This window comes from Rhinoderma darwinii, chromosome 4, assembly GCF_050947455.1.
Source record: "Rhinoderma darwinii isolate aRhiDar2 chromosome 4, aRhiDar2.hap1, whole genome shotgun sequence".
Taxonomy (NCBI): domain Eukaryota; kingdom Metazoa; phylum Chordata; class Amphibia; order Anura; family Rhinodermatidae; genus Rhinoderma; species Rhinoderma darwinii.
In genome coordinates this window covers 401,276,750-401,298,313 of record NC_134690.1, presented here as the reverse complement: position 1 = coordinate 401,298,313, position 21,564 = coordinate 401,276,750, and the positions used below count along the sequence as shown (strand labels likewise).

Here is a 21,564-nt window from a genome sequence, read left to right as displayed (position 1 = left end):
AATACTGCCTCCTATATACAAGAATATAACTACTATAATACTGCCCTCTATATACAAGACTATAATAACTATAATACTGCCACCTATATACAAGAATATAACTACTATAATACTGCCCCTACATACAAGAATATAACTACTATAATATTGCCCTTACATACAAGAATATAGCTACTATAATACTGCCTCTATATACAAGAATATAACTACTATAATACTGCTCCTATATACAAGAATATAACTACTATAATACTGCTCCTATTCACAAGAATATAACTACTATAATACTGCCCCCTATATACAAGAATAAGTCTACTATAATACTGCTCTTATATACAAGAATATAACTACTATAATAATGCCCCCTATATAGAAGAATATAACTACCATAATACTGCTCCTATATACAAGAATATAGCTACTATAATACTGCCCCTATATACAAGAATATAACTACTATAATACTGCCCCTATATACAAGAATATAACTACTATAATACTGCTACTATATACAAGAATATAACTACTATAATACTGCTCCTATATACAATAATATAACTACTATAATACTGCTCCTCTATATACAAGAATATAACTACTATAATACTGCCCCCTATATACAAGAATATAACTACTATAATACTGCCCCGTATATACAAGAATATGACTCCTATATACAAGAATATGACTCCTATATACAAGAATATAACTACTATAATACTGCCTCCTATATACAAGAATATAACTACTATAATACTGCCCCTATATACAAGAATATAACTACTATAATACTGCTACTATATACAAGAATATAACTACTATAATACTGCTCCTATATACAATAATATAACTACTATAATACTGCTCCTCTATATACAAGAATATAACTACTATAATACTGCCCCCTATATACAAGAATATAACTACTATAATACTGCCCCGTATATACAAGAATATAACTACTATAATACTGCTCTTATATACAAGAATATAACTACTATAATACTGCACCTAAATATAAGAATATAACTACTATAATACTGCCCCGTATATACAAGAATATAACTACTATAATACTGCCCCTATATACAAGGATATAACTACTATAATACTGCCTCTATATACAAGAATATAACTACTATAATACTGCTCCCTATATACAAGAATATAACTACTATAATACTGTCCCTATATACAAGAATATAACTACTATAATACTGCTCCTATATACAAGAATATAACTACTATAATACTGCCCCCTATATACAAGACTATAACTACTATAATACTGCCCCGTATATACAAGAATATAATTACTATAATACTGCTCTTATATACAAGAATATAACTACTATAATACTGCCCCTATATACAAGAATATAACTACTATAATACGGCCCAGTATATACAAGAATATAACTACTATAATACTGCCCCTACATACAAGAATATAACTACTATAATACTTCCCCTATATACAAGAATATAACTACTATAATACTGCCTCCTATATACAAGAATATAACTACTATAATACTGCTCCTATATACAAGAATATAACTACTATAATACTGCCCCCTATATACAAGAATATAACTACTATAATACTGCCCCCTATATACAAGAATATAACTACTATAATACTGCCTCCTATATACAAGAATATAACTACTATAATACTGCTCCTATATACAAGAATAGAACTACTATAATTATCTTTTTTATTTGAAAACTTGCAACAAATTATTACAATACCTTTGCAATACACTCATAACAGATAAAGAAAATAAACGTATGTCTCTTAATAACATCACAATCATTAAACAAACCATAATATATGAATATTGCGCCAGTATAGATTGTTTCAACTATTTTTCATGATATTATTCTAGACAGTATTACAGGAGAGTTCTTCTTTATTGGTGACCGAGCAGCATCGCGCACACCACAGAGGGTACACGGTCACCACATTTATGACATATAGTAAACCTCTATGATATAAACGGAGTTCGGGCTAGAAGTCTCCATACAGCAGCTGAGAGTTTCACTGTCCCACTAGATGTGGTGACTGCAGGGACACAGCAGAGACATTACCTGCCGCCTGCTCCTATTCTTCACGCTGTTCACATTAATAGGAGGTGATTTTCAGCCTCATCCTGGTTACATGTCTTTCCTACTTTTTTTCCTTTTTCCACTGCTATGTCCTGTAACACCCCATCTTTTGGTGGACATTGGGGGGTCAGCGTCTTCATCCTGAGTTTCGTCATCTGGGTTGTGTGAGGAGACTTGCTCCATCTCTGCTTCTTCTTCCTGGTCATCTTCCCCCAGCGCACAGTAACGTCCCCCAGTTATCGCCAGCACTGTAGACTCCGGTGATTTCTTTGCAGCAGTGATTTTTTTCCTACAAGAATCATCTGTTTTACTTCTCCTTTTAACCGTCTGAAATCCCTCCTCATCCATACTGGTCGCTGCGGCTGGATCAGCTGTTTTTTTACTGGTCGCTGCGGCTGGCCCAGCTGGTTTCTTACTGGCCGCTGCGGCTGGATCAGCTGGTTCCTTACTGGTCGCTGCGGCTGGATCAGCTGGTTCCTTACTGGTGTTGGGCAGATGTTTAGATGTTTTGGTGACAGAGTGACTGGAGATTTTACTTTTAGCATGACCTCTATTTTCAGTGGCTGGTGACACTTGTGCAGCATCCACAGATGGGACATTCGTCTCTGGAGCAGGATCTCTGGTACTTTGGCTCACATCATCGCTGGGACTTCCAGGTTCTTGGGTTGTATCTACACATATGGAGACATCCTCCTGCTCTTCCTCCATGGCTTCTTTAAAGGTCTCCTCTTTATTATGTTCTGCATGCGGACACTCCCGGAATGTATGTCCAGGTCCTAAGCACAGGTTACAGATGACAGGTCCTGTACAATCATCCTTCACATGCCCAAACTGACCACATAGTGAGCACTTAATACGGGAACAGTTGAATGCCAGGTGTCTGCCCCCACATCTATGGCACAGTCGCGGTTGACCAGGGTAGTAACATATGCCTCTCTCCGAGCCCAGGTAGAAGGAGTGCGGCAGATGTCTGGTCACTCCATTCTCCTGAACCAGCTGGATCTTGACAGAATATCCTCCATTCCAGATCTCCTCCTCATCATAGATCTTTGTTGGCAGTCTCTTCACCTCACAATATCTGCTCAACCAGTGCTGCAAATCTGCCAGAGCCACCACCTCAGACTGGAACAGGACGGTGGCGGTGACTACCTGGGGTTTAGTCAGCTGGATGACATGTAGATGCTCCCACATCGCGTGCTCCTTTGTATCATTATAAATACTCCAGAACAAGTCTAGACTATATTGCAGCTTGAAACTGATGTCATAATTCCTGCTGGAGGGAACGTGGATAAGAGCGAACACCTCAGAAGCTTTAAACTTCATAAACTCCTTCAACAAAACTTTCCCAATGTGGAGTCTGGAGGGGAGGTTTTCCTCTGGTCCCGAGTACCTGATTCGGACCGCGTTCCTCCTCTGAGGTGCGGGGTTAGTCGGTCTTGTGACGCTGGACAACAGTCTCCTGTACTGAGGTCTGTCAGCAGGTGGGTCAGGACTGGACCTCTCCTCAGCTGATTGTACTGCAGATCCTCCTGTGTCTGCTCCTGATCGCTGTGTAACCTGCACTCCATTCACTGACACTGCGGACGTCTGAACCTCCAGAACAGGGTCTGCAATGTCCGCCTCAGCCTGTGCCGCTGGTTCATCAGATATCAGACTGTCAATCACCGCGCTGAGCGAGGTCTCACTTATAATATCAGTATATGCGGCACTTTCTTGCTCACTCCCAGGAGTGCCACTCGCATTCACTTCATCAGTACTGCACATCGAGTCTACTGCAGTTAACCCCTCGTCAGCTGGCACACATTTCTCTGCAGCTTTGGCAGCATTTTTGTTGACTGATTGCACAGACCCCACACATGATGGGAGTTGTGATCCTCCAGCCACTGCACACTCATATCTTCCAGGATTTCCCTGCTCCACAATATTATACACAGTCTTATAGTCAGTGTCTTTTTTTGCAATGATATTTTTTCTCTTCACAGTTTGGGCTCTGGTCTCCCTTTTGTTCTCAATTGCCCAGTTCTTTATTTTGGGTACTGTGCATGATTCTTTCTGCAATCTCTCCTTCAATATCACCAGCTCACGTGTGCAAACATCCAGACACTCACATTTCATCAGCTTTGCCTTTGGATCAGTCTCTTGGTTAATTTCAGTTCTCAATTTGCGAACTTGCATTTCCATTTTAAAGATATTTTTCTTTGTCATTTTTGTGCACAATTCACCAACATCATGAGATTCAGTTGACTCACCAGCCACCATTTCCAGATCATCACCTCCACCATCTCCATGCTGCAGGCCAAACTCCAGACTCTGGGCTTTCCCAGGATCATCAGCCCAGGACCCCTCCCCTCCACCTGGGTCAGAAGCCATGCATAGTCCTAACAGGGAGCTCACAAGCACACATCTATCCTCTCCTATGGACAAGAATATAACTACTATAATACTGCCCCTATATACAAGAATATAACTACTATAATACTGCTCCTATATACAAGAATATAACTACTATAATACTGCCCCTATATACAAGAATATAACTACTATAATACTGCTCCTATATATATATGAATATAACTACTATAATACTGCCCCCTATATACAAGAATATAACTACTATAATACTGCTCCCTATATACAAGAATATAACTACTATAATACTGCCCCTATATACAAGAATATAACTACTATAATACTGCTCCTATATACAAGAATATAACTACTATAATACTGCTCCTATATACAAGAATATAACTACTGTAATACTGCCCCCTATATACAAGAATATAACTACTATAATACTGCCCCTATATACAAGAATATAACTACTATAATACTGACCCTTATATACAAGAATATAACTACTATAATACTGCCCCGTATATACAAGAATATAACTACTATAATACTGCCTCTATATACAAGAATATAACTACTATAATACTGCCCCTATATACAAGAATATAACGACTATAATACTGCCCCGTATATACAAGAATATAACTACTATAATACTGCCTCCTATATACAAGAATATAACTACTATAATACTGCCCCTATATACAAGAATATAACTACTATAATACTGCTCCTATATACAAGAATATAACTACTATAATACTGCCCCCTATATACAAGAATATAACTACTATAATACTACCCCCTATATACAGGAATATAACTACTATAATATTGCCCCCTATATACAAGAATATAACTACTATAATACTGCCCCTATATACAAGAATATAACTATTATAATACTGCTCCTATATACAAGAATATAACTACTATAATACTGCCCCTATATACAAGAATATAACTACTATAATACTGCCTCCTATATACAAGAATATAACTACTATAATACTGCCCCCTATATACAAGAATATAACTACTATAATACTGCGCCTATATACAAGAATATAACTACTATATTACTGCACCTATGGAAGAAATAAATGATTATATAATGGTCTTTGAGAATCTGGTGAATGTAATATTTTTACACTTTGTCCCTTTTTCTCCTTTTTGCTGTTGTGATGACATTTTGTCTTGATGTCGGGGTGTCAGGGGATTTTTGCAGTGTCTCTGTGGAGGGGACAATAGGGTTTATATTTATTCTGTAGCCGTGTTCTGTGTTACTATGTAATAATACAGATCCTGTGGCTGCTCATTGTCATGTGGGGTCGCTTCATGTCCTCCTTTCTAATTGTATGACGCTTCCATCCTCGGGGCTGTGTCTCTGTGGCATGATAATTATATAGGGATAATATCCAGTAAGAATGTGGTAGTCATGGACTGTAACCCAGACCAGAAAGCCTGAGAAGCAGCGGGGCCGCCGAATCTTGTTGTGGTGTCATGAAGCATTCGGCTGAATGAAGGAAACTTGTAGAGAGCAGTCAGAGGAGCTCAGGCCTCACCTGTGAATGAATGCGGCCTTGTGTTTCATACTGGGCCCTGAGCCATGATTTCTTACTCTGAGCCAACACTAAGTCCTGGATCAGTATAGAAGACGAGTCCTGACCAAGATGTGAGGTAAGTGGGAAACGGACAGGACAGGCATTGTTCTCGCTAGGATAGATATGATGGGGGTAGGTGCCATAGAGGTAGACCCTACTGTGATTATCAAAAAGAGGGTCCAAGCTAAGAAAGGCCTTATCAGGGGCGTAACTAGGAAAGGCTGGGCCCCATAGCAAACTTTTGACTGGGGCCCCCCCTCCCCTGGGTGTCACACAACCCCCCCCCCTTGTAGATAGTGCCTTTTTTACAGCCCCCCCTGTAGATAACATAGGGGGCTGTATGGCGCTATCTACAGGGGGGCTGTATGGCGCTATCTACAGAGGGGGCTGTATGGCGTTATCTACAGGGGGGACTGTATGGCGTTATCTACAGAGGGGGACTGTATGGCGCTATCTACAGAGGGAGCTGTATGGCGTTATCTACAGGGGGAACTTTATGGCGCTATCTACAGAGGGGGCTGTATGGCGTTATCTACAGGGGGGGCTGTATTGCGCTATCTACAGAGGGGGCTGTATGGCGCTATCTACAGAGGGGGCTGTATGGCGCTATCTACAGGGGGGGCTGTGTGGCGTTATCTACAGGGGGGCTGTATGGCGATATCTACAGAGGGGGCTGTATGGCGTTATCTACAGAGGGGGCTGTATGGCGCTATCTACAGGGGGGCTGTATGGCGCTATCTACAGAGGGGGCTGTATGGCGTTATCTACAAAGGGGGCTGTATGGCGCTATCTACAGGGGGGCTGTATGGCGTTATCTAGAGGGGGCTGTATGGCGCTATCTACAGAGGGGGCTGTATGGCGCTATCTACAGGGGGGGCTGTATGGCGCTATCTACAGGGGGGCTGTATGGTGTTCTCTACAGAGGGGGCTGTATGGCGCTATCTACAGGGGGGGCTGTATGGCGCTATCTACAGGGGGGGCTGTATGGCGCTATCTACAGGGGGGCTGTATGGCGTTCTCTACAGAGGGGGCTGTATGGCGTTATCTACAGGGGGGACTGTATGGCGCTATCTACAGAGGGGGCTGTATGGCGCTATCTACAGAGGGGGCTGTATGGCGTTATCTACAGGGGGGACTGTATGGCGCTATCTACAGAGGGGGCTGTATGGCGCTATCTACAGAGGGGGCTGTATGGCGTTATCTACAGGGGGGACTGTATGGCGCTATCTACAGAGGGGGCTGTATGGCTCTATCTACAGAGGGGGCTGTATGGCGCTATCTACAGAGGGGGCTGTATGGCGTTATCTACAGGGGGGACTGTATGGCGCTATCTACAGAGGGGGCTGTATGGCGCTATCTACAGAGGGGGCTGTATGGCGCTATCTACAAAGGGGGCTGTATGGCGCTATCTACAGAGGGGGCTGTATGGCGCTATCTACATAGGGGGCTGTATGGCATTATCTACAGGGGGGACTGTATGGTGCTATCTACAGAGGGGGCTGTATGGCGTTATCTACAGGGGGGACTGTATGGCGCTATCTACAGAGGGGGCTGTATGGCGCTATCTACAGAGGGGGCTGTATGGCGCTATCTACAAAGGGGGCTGTATGGCGCTATCTACAGAGGGGGCTGTATGGCGCTATCTACATAGGGGACTGTATGGCATTATCTACAGGGGGTCTGTATGGTGCTATCTACAGAGGAGGCTGTATGGCGCTATCTACAGAGGGGGCTGTATGGCGCTATCTTCAGAGGGGGCTGTATGGCGCTATCTACAGAGAGGGTTGTATGGCGCTATCTACAGGGGGGACTGTATGGCGCTATCTACAGAGGGGGCTGTATGGCGCTATCTACAGAGGGGGCTGTATGGCGCTATCTACAAAGGGGGCTGTATGGCGCTATCTACAGAGGGGGCTGTATGGCGCTATCTACATAGGGGGCTGTATGGCATTATCTACAGGGGGGACTGTATGGTGCTATCTACAGAGGGGGCTGTATGGCGTTATCTACAGGGGGGACTGTATGGCGCTATCTACAGAGGGGGCTGTATGGCGCTATCTACAGAGGGGGCTGTATGGCGCTATCTACAAAGGGGGCTGTATGGCGCTATCTACAGAGGGGGCTGTATGGCGCTATCTACATAGGGGGCTGTATGCCATTATCTACAGGGGGTCTGTATGGTGCTATCTACAGAGGGGGCTGTATGGCGCTATCTACAGAGGGGGCTGTATGGCGCTATCTACAGAGGGGGCTGTATGGCGCTATCTACAGAGAGGGTTGTATGGCGTTATCTACAGGGGGTGGCTGTACGGCGTTATCTACAGGGGGGGGCTGTAAAAAAGGCACTATCTACAGAGGGGGGGGGGGGGGGGTTGTGTGACACCCAGGGGAGGGGGGGGCCCCAGTCAAAAGTTTGTTATGGGGCCCAGTCTTTCCTAGTTACGCCCCTGCATATAATTATATACCAGAAGATGCCCAGGTTATACCAGCATGCTCCATATCACTGTATACAAGAAGATGTATAACTTATACCAGCTGTACATATATAATTATATACAGAAGATACCCAGGTTATACCAGCATGCTCCATATCACTATATACAAGAAGATGTATAACTTACACTAGCTGTACATGTATAATTATATACAGAAGATACCCAGGTTATACCCGCATGCTCCATATCACTATATACAAGAAGATGTATACCTTATACCAGCTGTACATATATAATTATATACAGAAGATACCCAGGTTATACCAGCATGCTCCATATCACTATATACAAGAAGATGTATAACTTATACCAGCTGTAAATATATAATTATATACAGAGGATACCCAGGTTATACCAGCATGCTCCATATCACTATATACAAGAAGATGTATAACTTATACCAGCTGTACAGATATAATTATATACAGAAGATACCCAGGTTATACCAGCATGCTCCATATCACTATATACAAGAAGATGTATAACTGATACCAGCTGTACATATATAAGTATATACAGAAGATACCCAGGTTATACCAGCATGCTCCATATCACTATATACAAGAAGATGTATAACTTATACCAGCTGTACATATATAATTATATACAGAAGATACCCAGGTTATACCAGCATGCTCCATATCACTATATACAAGAAGACGTATAACTTATACCAGCTGTACATATATAATTATATACAGAAGATACCCAGGTTATACCAGCATGCTCCATATCACTATATACAAAAAGATGTATAAATTATACCAGCTGTACATATATAATTATATACAGAAGATACCCAGGTTATACCAGCATGCTCCATATCACTATATACAAGAAGATGTATAACTTATACCAGCTGTACATATATAATTATATACAGAAGATACCCAGGTTATACCAGCATGCTCCATATCACTATATACAGGAAGATGTATAACTTATACCAGCTGTACATATATAATTATATACAGAAGATACCCAGGTTAGACCAGCATGCGCCATATCACTATATACAAGAAGATGTATAACTTATACCAGATGTATGTATGTGATTATATACAGAAGATACCCGGTTATACCAGCATGCTCCATATCACTATATACAGGAAGATGTATAACTTATACCAGCTGTACATATATAATTATATAAGGAAGATACCCAGGTTATACCAGCATGCTCCATATCACTATATACAGGAAGATGTATAACTTATACCAGCTGTACATATATAATTATATACAGAAGATACCCAGGTTATACCAGCATGCTCCATATCACTATATACAAGAAGATGTATAACTTATACCAGCAGTACATATATAATTATATACAGAAGATACCCAGGTTATACCAGCATGCTTCATATCACTATATACAAGAAGATGTATAACTTATACCAGCTGTACATATATAATTATATACAGAAGATACCCAGGTTATAACAGCATGCTCCATATCACTATATACAAGAAGATGTATAACTTATACCAGCTATACATATATAATTATATACAGAAGATGCCCAGGTTATTCCAGCATGCTCCATATCACTATATACAGGAAGATATATAACTTATACCAGCTGTACATAAATAATTATATACAGAAGAAGCCCAGGTTATACCAGCATGCTCCATATCACTGTATACAAGAAGATGTATAACTTATACCAGCTGTACATATATAATTATATACAGAAGATACCCAGGTTATACCAGCATGCTCCATATCACTATATACAGGAAGATGTATAACTAATATCAGCTGTACATATATAATTATATACATAAGACACCCAGGTTATACCAGCATGCTCCATATCACTATATACAAGAAGATGTATAACTTATACCAGCTGTACATATATAATTATATACAGAAGATACCCAGGCTATACCAGCATGCTCCATATCACTATATACAAGAAGATGTATAACTTATACCAGCTGTACATATAGAATTATATACAGAAGATACCCAGGTTATACCAGCATGCTCCATATCACTATATACAAGAAGATATATAACATATACCAGCTGTACATATATAATTATATACAGAAGATACCCAGGTTATACCAGCATGCTCCATATCACTATATACAAGAAGGTGTATAACTTATACCAGCTGTACATATATAATTATATACAGAAGATACCCAGGTTATACCAGCATGCTCCATATCACTATATACAGGAAGATGTATAACTTATACCAGCTGTACATATATAATTATATACAGAAGATACCCAGGTTAGACCAGCATGCGCCATATCACTATATACAAGAAGATGTATAACTTATACCAGATGTATGTATGTGATTATATACAGAAGATACCCGGTTATACCAGCATGCTCCATATCACTATATACAGGAAGATGTATAACTTATACCAGCTGTACATATATAATTATATAAGGAAGATACCCAGGTTATAACAGCATGCTCCATATCACTATATACAAGAAGATGTATCACTTATACCAGCTGTACATATATAATTATATAAGGAAGATACCCAGGTTATACCAGCATGCTCCATATCACTATATACAGGAAGATGCATAACTTATACCAGCTGTACATATATAATTATATACAGAATATACCCAGGTTATACCAGCATGCTCCATATCACTATATACAAGAAGATGTATAACTTATACCAGCAGTACATATATAAGTATACAGGAGATACCCAGGTTATACCAGCATGCTTCATATCACTATATACAAGAAGATGTATAACTTATACCAGCTGTACATATATAATTATATACAGAAGATACCCAGGTTATACCAGCATGCTCCATATCACAATATACAAGAAGATATATAACTTATACCAGCTGTACATATATAATTATATACAGAAGATACCCAGGTTATAACAGCATGCTCCATATCCATATATACAAGAAGATGTATAACTTATACCAGCTATACATATATAATTATATACAGAAGATGCCCAGGTTATTCCAGCATGCTCCATATCACTATATACAGGAAGATATATAACTTATACCAGCTGTACATAAATAATTATATACAGAAGAAGCCCAGGTTATACCAGCATGCTCCATATCACTATATACAAGAAGATGTATAACTTATACCAGCTGTACATATATAATTATATACAGAAGACACCCAGGTTATACCAGCATGCTCCATATCACTATATACAAGAAGATGTATAACTTATACCAGCTGTACATATATAATTATATACAGAAGATACCCAGGCTATACCAGCATGCTCCATATCACTATATACAAGAAGATGTATAACTTATACCAGCTGTACATATAGAATTATATACAGAAGATACCCAGGTTATACCAGCATGCTCCATATCACTATATACAAGAAGATATATAACATATACCAGCTGTACATATATAATTATATAAGGAAGATACCCAGGTTATTCCAGCATGCTCCATATCACTATATTCAAGAAGATGTATAACTTATACCAGCTATACATATATAATTATATACAGAAGATACCCAGGTTATACCAGCATGCTCCATATCACTATATACAAGAAGATGTATAACTTATACCAGATGTATGTATGTGATTATATACAGAAGATACCCGGGTTATATCAGCATGCCCCATATCACTATATACAGGAAGATGTATAACTTATACCAGCTGTACATATATAATTATATACAGAAGATACCCAGGTTATACCAGCATGCTCTATATTACTATATACAGGAAGATGTATAACTTATACCAGCTGTACATATATAATTATATACAGAAGATACCCAGGTTATACCAGCATGCTCCATATCACTATATACAAGAAGATGTATAACTTATACCAGCTGTTTATATATAATTATATACAGGAGATATCCAGGTTATACCAGCATGCTCCATATCAATATATACAAGAAGATGTATAACTTATACCAGCTGTACATCTATAATTATATACAGAAGATACTCAGGTTATACAAGCATGCTCCATATCACTATATACAAGAAGATGTATAACTTATACCAGCTGTACATCTATAATTATATACAGAAGATACCCAGGTTATACCAGCATGCTCCATATCGCTATATACAAGAAGATGTATAACTAATACCAGCTGTACACATATAGTTAAATACAGAAGATACCCAGGTTATACCAGCATGCTCCATATCATTATATACAGGAAGATGTATAACTTATACCAGCTGTACATATATAATTATATACAGAGGATACCCAGGTTATACCAGCATGCTCCATATTACAATATACAGGAAGATGTATAACTTATACCAGATGTACATATATAATAATATACAGAAGATACCCAGGTTATACCAGCATGCTCCATATCACTATATACAAGATGTATAACTTATACCAGATGTACATATATAATTATATACAGAAGATACCCAGGTTATACCAGCATGCTCCTTATCACTATATACAAGAAGATGTATAACTTATACCAGCTGTACATATATAATTATATACAGAAGATACCCAGGATATACCAGCATGTTCCATATCACTATATACAGGCAGATGTATAACTTATACCAGCTGTACATATATAATTATATACAGAAGATACCCAGGTTATACCAGCATGCTCCATATCACTATATACAAGAAGATGTATAACTTATAACAGCTGTACATATATAATTATATAGAGAAGATACCCAGGTTATACCAGCATCGTCCATATCACTATATACAGGCAGATGTATAACTTATACCAGCTGTACATATATAATTATATACAGAAGATACCCGGGTTATACCAGCATGCCCCATATCACTATATACAAGAAGATGTATAACTTATACCAGCTGTACATATATAATTATATACAGAAGATACCCAGGTTATACCATCATGCTCCATATCACTATATACAAGAAGATGTATAACTTATACCAGCTGTACATATATAATTATATACAGAAGATACCCAGGATATACCAGCATGTTCCATATCACTATATACAGGCAGATGTATAACTTATACCAGCTGTACATATATAATTATATACAGGAGATACCCAGGTTATACCAGCGTGCTCCATATCATTATATACAGGAAGATGTATAACTTATACCAGCTGTACATATATAATTATATACAGGAGATACCCAGGTTATACCAGCATGCTCCATATCACTATATACAAGAAGATATATAACATATACCAGCTGTACATATATAATTATATAAGGAAGATACCCAGGTTATAACAGCAAGCTCCATATCACTATATACAAGAAGATGTATAACTTATACCAGCTATACATATATAATTATATACAGAAGATACCCAGGTTATTCCAGCATGCTCCATATCACTATATTCAAGAAGATGTATAACTTATACCAGCTATACATATATAATTATATACAGAAGATACCCAGGTTATACCAGCATGCTCCATATCACTATATACAAGAAGATGTATAACTTATACCAGATGTATGTATGTGATTATATACAGAAGATACCCGGGTTATACCAGCATGCCCCATATCACTATATACAGGAAGATGTATAATACACCAGCTGTACATATATAATTATATACAGAAGATACCCAGGTTATACCAGCATGCTCTATATTACTATATACAGGAAGATGTATAACTTATACCAGCTGTACATATATAATTATATACAGAAGATACCCAGGTTATACCAGCATGCTCCATATCACTATATACAAGAAGATGTATAACTTATACCAGCTGTACATATATAATTATATACAGAAGATACCCAGGTTATACCAGCATGCTCCATATCACTATATACAAGAAGATGTATAACTTATACCAGCTGTACATATATAATTATATACAGGAGATATCCAGGTTATACCAGCATGCTCCATATCGCTATATACAAGAAGATGTATAACTAATACCAGCTGTACACATATAGTTATATACAGAAGATACCCAGGTTATACCAGCATGCTCCATATCATTATATACAGGAAGATGTATAACTTATACCAGCTGTACATATATAATTATATACAGAGGATACCCAGGTTATACCAGCATGCTCCATATTACAATATACAGGAAGATGTATAACTTATACCAGATGTACATATATAATTATATACAGAAGATACCCAGGTTATACCAGCATGCTCCATATCACTATATACAAGATGGATAACTTATACCAGATGTACATATATAATTATATACAGAAGATACCCAGGTTATACCAGCATGCTCCTTATCACTATATACAAGAAGATGTATAACTTATACCAGCTGTACATATATAATTATATACAGAAGATACCCAGGATATACCAGCATGTTCCATATCACTATATACAGGCAGATGTATAACTTATACCAGCTGTACATATATAATTATATACAGAAGATACCCAGGTTATACCAGCATGCTCCATATCACTATATACAAGAAGATGTATAACTTATAACAGCTGTACATATATAATTATATAGAGAAGATACCCAGGTTATACCAGCATCGTCCATATCACTATATACAGGCAGATGTATAACTTATACCAGCTGTACATATATAATTATATACAGAAGATACCCGGGTTATACCAGCATGCCCCATATCACTATATACAAGAAGATGTATAACTTATACCAGCTGTACATATATAATTATATACAGAAGATACCCAGGTTATACCAGCATGCTCCATATCACTATATACAAGAAGATGTATAACTTATACCAGCTGTACATATATAATTATATACAGGAGATACCCAGGTTATACCAGCGTGCTCCATATCATTATATACAGGAAGATGTATAACTTATACCAGCTGTACATATATAATTATATACAGGAGATACCCAGGTTATACCAGCATGTTCCATATCACTATATACAAGAAGATATATAACATATACCAGCTGTACATATATAATTATATAAGGAAGATACCCAGGTTATAACAGCAAGCTCCATATCACTATATACAAGAAGATGTATAACTTATACCAGCTATACATATATAATTATATACAGAAGATACCCAGGTTATTCCAGCATGCTCCATATCACTATATTCAAGAAGATGTATAACTTATACCAGCTATACATATATAATTATATACAGAAGATACCCAGGTTATACCAGCATGCTCCATATCACTATATACAAGAAGATGTATAACTTATACCAGATGTATGTATGTGATTATATACAGAAGATACCCGGGTTATACCAGCATGCCCCATATCACTATATACAGGAAGATGTATAATACACCAGCTGTACATATATAATTATATACAGAAGATACCCAGGTTATACCAGCATGCTCTATATTACTATATACAGGAAGATGTATAACTTATACCAGCTGTACATATATAATTATATACAGAAGATACCCAGGTTATACCAGCATGCTCCATATCACTATATACAAGAAGATGTATAACTTATACCAGCTGTACATATATAATTATATACAGGAGATATCCAGGTTATACCAGCATGCTCCATATCACTATATACAAGAAGATGTATAACTTATACCAGCTGTACATATACAATTATATACATAAGATACCCAGGTTATACCAGCATGCTCCATATCACTATATACAAGAAGATGTATAACTTATACCAGCTGTACATATATAATTATATACAGAAGATACCCAGGTTATACCAGCATGCTCCATATCACTATATACAAGAAGATGTATAACTTATACCAGCTGTACATCTATAATTATATACAGAAGATACCCAGGTTATACCAGCATGCTGCATATCACTATATACAAGAAGATGTATAACTTATACCAGCTATACATATATAATTATATACAGAAGATACCCAGGTTATACCAGCATGCTCCATATCACTATATACAAGAAGATGTATAACTTATACCAGATGTATGTATGTGATTATATACAGAAGATACCCGGGTTATATCAGCATGCCCCATATCACTATATACAGGAAGATGTATAACTTATACCAGCTGTACATATATAATTATATACAGAAGATACCCAGGTTATACCAGCATGCTCTATATTACTATATACAGGAAGATGTATAACTTATACCAGCTGTACATATATAATTATATACAGAAGATACCCAGGTTATACCAGCATGCTCCATATCACTATATACAAGAAGATGTATAACTTATACCAGCTGTTTATATATAATTATATACAGGAGATATCCAGGTTATACCAGCATGCTCCATATCACTATATACAAGAAGATGTATAACTTATACCAGCTGTACATCTATAATTATATACAGAAGATACCCAGGTTATACAAGCATGCTCCATATCACTATATACAAGAAGATGTATAACTTATACCAGCTGTACATCTATAATTATATACAGAAGATACCCAGGTTATACCAGCATGCTCCATATCGCTATATACAAGAAGATGTATAACTAATACCAGCTGTACACATATAGTTATATACAGAAGATACCCAGGTTATACCAGCATGCTCCATATCATTATATACAGGAAGATGTATAACTTATACCAGCTGTACATATATAATTATATACAGAGGATACCCAGGTTATACCAGCATGCTCCATATTACAATATACAGGAAGATGTATAACTTATACCAGATGTACATATATAATTATATACAGAAGATACCCAGGTTATACCAGCATGCTCCATATCACTATATACAAGATGGATAACTTATACCAGATGTACATATATAATTATATACAGAAGATGCCCAGGTTATACCAGCATGCTCCTTATCACTATATACAAGAAGATGTATAACTTATACCAGCTGTACATATATAATTATATACAGAAGATACCCAGGATATACCAGCATGTTCCATATCACTATATACAGGCAGATGTATAACTTATACCAGCTGTACATCTATAATTATATACAGAAGATACCCAGGTTATACCAGCATGCTCCATATCGCTATATACAAGAAGATGTATAACTAATACCAGCTGTACACATATAGTTATATACAGAAGATACCCAGGTTATACCAGCAAGCTCCATATCATTATATACAGGAAGATGTATAACTTATACCAGCTGTACATATATAATTATATACAGAGGATACCCAGGTTATACCAGCATGCTCCATATTACAATATACAGGAAGATGTATAACTTATACCAGATGTACATATATAATTATATACAGAAGATACCCAGGTTATACCAGCATGCTCCATATCACTATATACAAGATGGATAACTTATACCAGATGTACATATATAATTATATACAGAAGATACCCAGGTTATACCAGCATGCTCCTTATCACTATATACAAGAAGATGTATAACTTATACCAGCTGTACATATATAATTATATACAGAAGATACCCAGGATATACCAGCATGTTCCATATCACTATATACAGGCAGATGTATAACTTATACCAGCTGTACATATATAATTATATACAGAAGATACCCAGGTTATACCAGCATGCTCCATATCACTATATACAAGAAGATGTATAACTTATAACAGCTGTACATATATAATTATATAGAGAAGATACCCACGTTATACCAGCATCGTCCATATCACTATATACAGGCAGATGTATAACTTATACCAGCTGTACATATATAATTATATACAGAAGATACCCGGGTTATACCAGCATGCCCCATATCACTATATACAAGAAGATGTATAACTTATACCAGCTGTACATATATAATTATATACAGAAGATACCCAGGTTATACCAGCATGCTCCATATCACTATATACAAGAAGATGTATAACTTATACCAGCTGTACATATATAATTATATACAGAAGATACCCAGGATATACCAGCATGTTCCATATCACTATATACAGGCAGATGTATAACTTATACCAGCTGTACATATATAATTATATACAGGAGATACCCAGGTTATACCAGCGTGCTCCATATCATTATATACAGGAAGATGTATAACTTATACCAGCTGTACATATATAATTATATACAGGAGATACCCAGGTTATACCAGCATGCTCCATATCACTATATACAAGAAGATATATAACATATACCAGCTGTACATATATAATTATATAAGGAAGATACCCAGGTTATAACAGCAAGCTCCATATCACTATATACAAGAAGATGTATAACTTATACCAGCTATACATATATAATTATATACAGAAGATACCCAGGTTATTCCAGCATGCTCCATATCACTATATTCAAGAAGATGTATAACTTATACCAGCTATACATATATAATTATATACAGAAGATACCCAGGTTATACCAGCATGCTCCATATCACTATATACAAGAAGATGTATAACTTATACCAGCTGTACATATATAATTATATACAGAAGATACCCAGGATATACCAGCATGTTCCATATCACTATATACAGGCAGATGTATAACTTATACCAGCTGTACATATATAATTATATACAGGAGATACCCAGGTTATACCAGCGTGCTCCATATCATTATATACAGGAAGATGTATAACTTATACCAGCTGTACATATATAATTATATACAGGAGATACCCAGGTTATACCAGCATGCTCCATATCACTATATACAAGAAGATATATAACATATACCAGCTGTACATATATAATTATATAAGGAAGATACCCAGGTTATAACAGCAAGCTCCATATCACTATATACAAGAAGATGTATAACTTATACCAGCTATACATATATAATTATATACAGAAGATACCCAGGTTATTCCAGCATGCTCCATATCACTATATTCAAGAAGATGTATAACTTATACCAGCTATACATATATAATTATATACAGAAGATACCCAGGTTATACCAGCATGCTCCATATCACTATATACAAGAAGATGTATAACTTATACCAGATGTATGTATGTGATTATATACAGAAGATACCCGGGTTATACCAGCATGCCCCATATCACTATATACAGGAAGATGTATAATACACCAGCTGTACATATATAATTATATACAGAAGATACCCAGGTTATACCAGCATGCTCTATATTACTATATACAGGAAGATGTATAACTTATACCAGCTGTACATATATAATTATATACAGAAGATACCCAGGTTATACCAGCATGCTCCATATCACTATATACAAGAAGATGTATAACTTATACCAGCTGTACATATATAATTATATACAGGAGATATCCAGGTTATACCAGCATGCTCCATATCACTATATACAAGAAGATGTATAACTTATACCAGCTGTACATATACAATTATATACATAAGATACCCAGGTTATACCAGCATGCTCCATATCACTATATACAAGAAGATGTATAACTTATACCAGCTGTACATATATAATTATATACAGAAGATACCCAGGTTATACCAGCATGCTCCATATCACTATATACAAGAAGATGTATAACTTATACCAGCTGTACATCTATAATTATATACAGAAGATACCCAGGTTATACCAGCATGCTGCATATCACTATATACAAGAAGATGTATAACTTATACCAGCTATACATATATAATTATATACAGAAGATACCCAGGTTATACCAGCATGCTCCATATCACTATATACAAGAAGATGTATAACTTATACCAGATGTATGTATGTGATTATATACAGAAGATACCCGGGTTATATCAGCATGCCCCATATCACTATATACAGGAAGATGTATAACTTATACCAGCTGTACATATATAATTATATACAGAAGATACCCAGGTTATACCAGCATGCTCTATATTACTATATACAGGAAGATGTATAACTTATACCAGCTGTACATATATAATTATATACAGAAGATACCCAGGTTATACCAGCATGCTCCATATCACTATATACAAGAAGATGTATAACTTATACCAGCTGTTTATATATAATTATATACAGGAGATATCCAGGTTATACCAGCATGCTCCATATCACTATATACAAGAAGATGTATAACTTATACCAGCTGTACATATATAATTATATACAGGAGATACCCAGGTTATACCAGCATGCGCCATATCACTATATACAAGAAGATGTATAACTTATACCAGCTGTACATATATAATTATATACAGAAGATACCCAGGTTATACAAGCATGCTCCATATCACTATATACAAGAAGATGTATAACTTATACCAGCTGTACATCTATAATTATATACAGAAGATACCCAGGTTATACCAGCATGCTCCATATCGCTATATACAAGAAGATGTATAACTAATACCAGCTGTACACATATAGTTATATACAGAAGATACCCAGGTTATACCAGCATGCTCCATATCATTATATACAGGAAGATGTATAACTTATACCAGCTGTACATATATAATTATATACAGAGGATACCCAGGTTATACCAGCATGCTCCATATCACTATATACAAGAAGATATATAACATATACCAGCTGTACATATATAATTATATAAGGAAGATACCCAGGTTATAACAGCAAGCTCCATATCACTATATACAAGAAGATGTATAACTTATACCAGCTATACATATATAATTATATACAGAAGATACCCAGGTTATTCCAGCATGCTCCATATCACTATATTCAAGAAGATGTATAACTTATACCAGCTGTACATATATAATTATATACAGAAAATACCCAGGTTATACCAGCATGCTCCATATCACTATATACAAGAAGATGTATAACTTATACCAGATGTATGTATGTGATTATGTACAGAAGATACCCGGGTTATACCAGCATGCCCCATATCACTATATACAAGAAGATGTATAATACACCAGCTGTACATATATAATTATATACAGAAGATACCCAGGTTATACCAGCATGCTCTATATTACTATATACAGGAAGATGTATAACTTATACCAGCTGTACATATATAATTATATACAGAAGATACCCAGGTTATACCAGCATGCTCCATATCAC

The 21,564-nt window shown here is 36.6% G+C and overlaps 1 protein-coding gene across 3 annotated transcripts in view; it reads left to right on the top strand.

The window, feature by feature from the left end:
* Positions 1 to 21,564, top strand: part of TOGARAM2 (TOG array regulator of axonemal microtubules 2) — an 89,801-nt gene that overhangs the window by 18,385 nt on the left and 49,852 nt on the right. The window contains exon 1 of one of the 3 annotated variants that reach the window (XM_075864632.1): positions 5,847 to 6,147. The exons of the other annotated variants lie outside the window; for them this stretch is intronic. The gene's annotated coding sequence lies outside the window, so the exon portion shown is untranslated. Of the gene's footprint in view, positions 1 to 5,846; positions 6,148 to 21,564 lie in introns of those variants that run through there. 3 annotated transcript variants of the gene reach the window in all.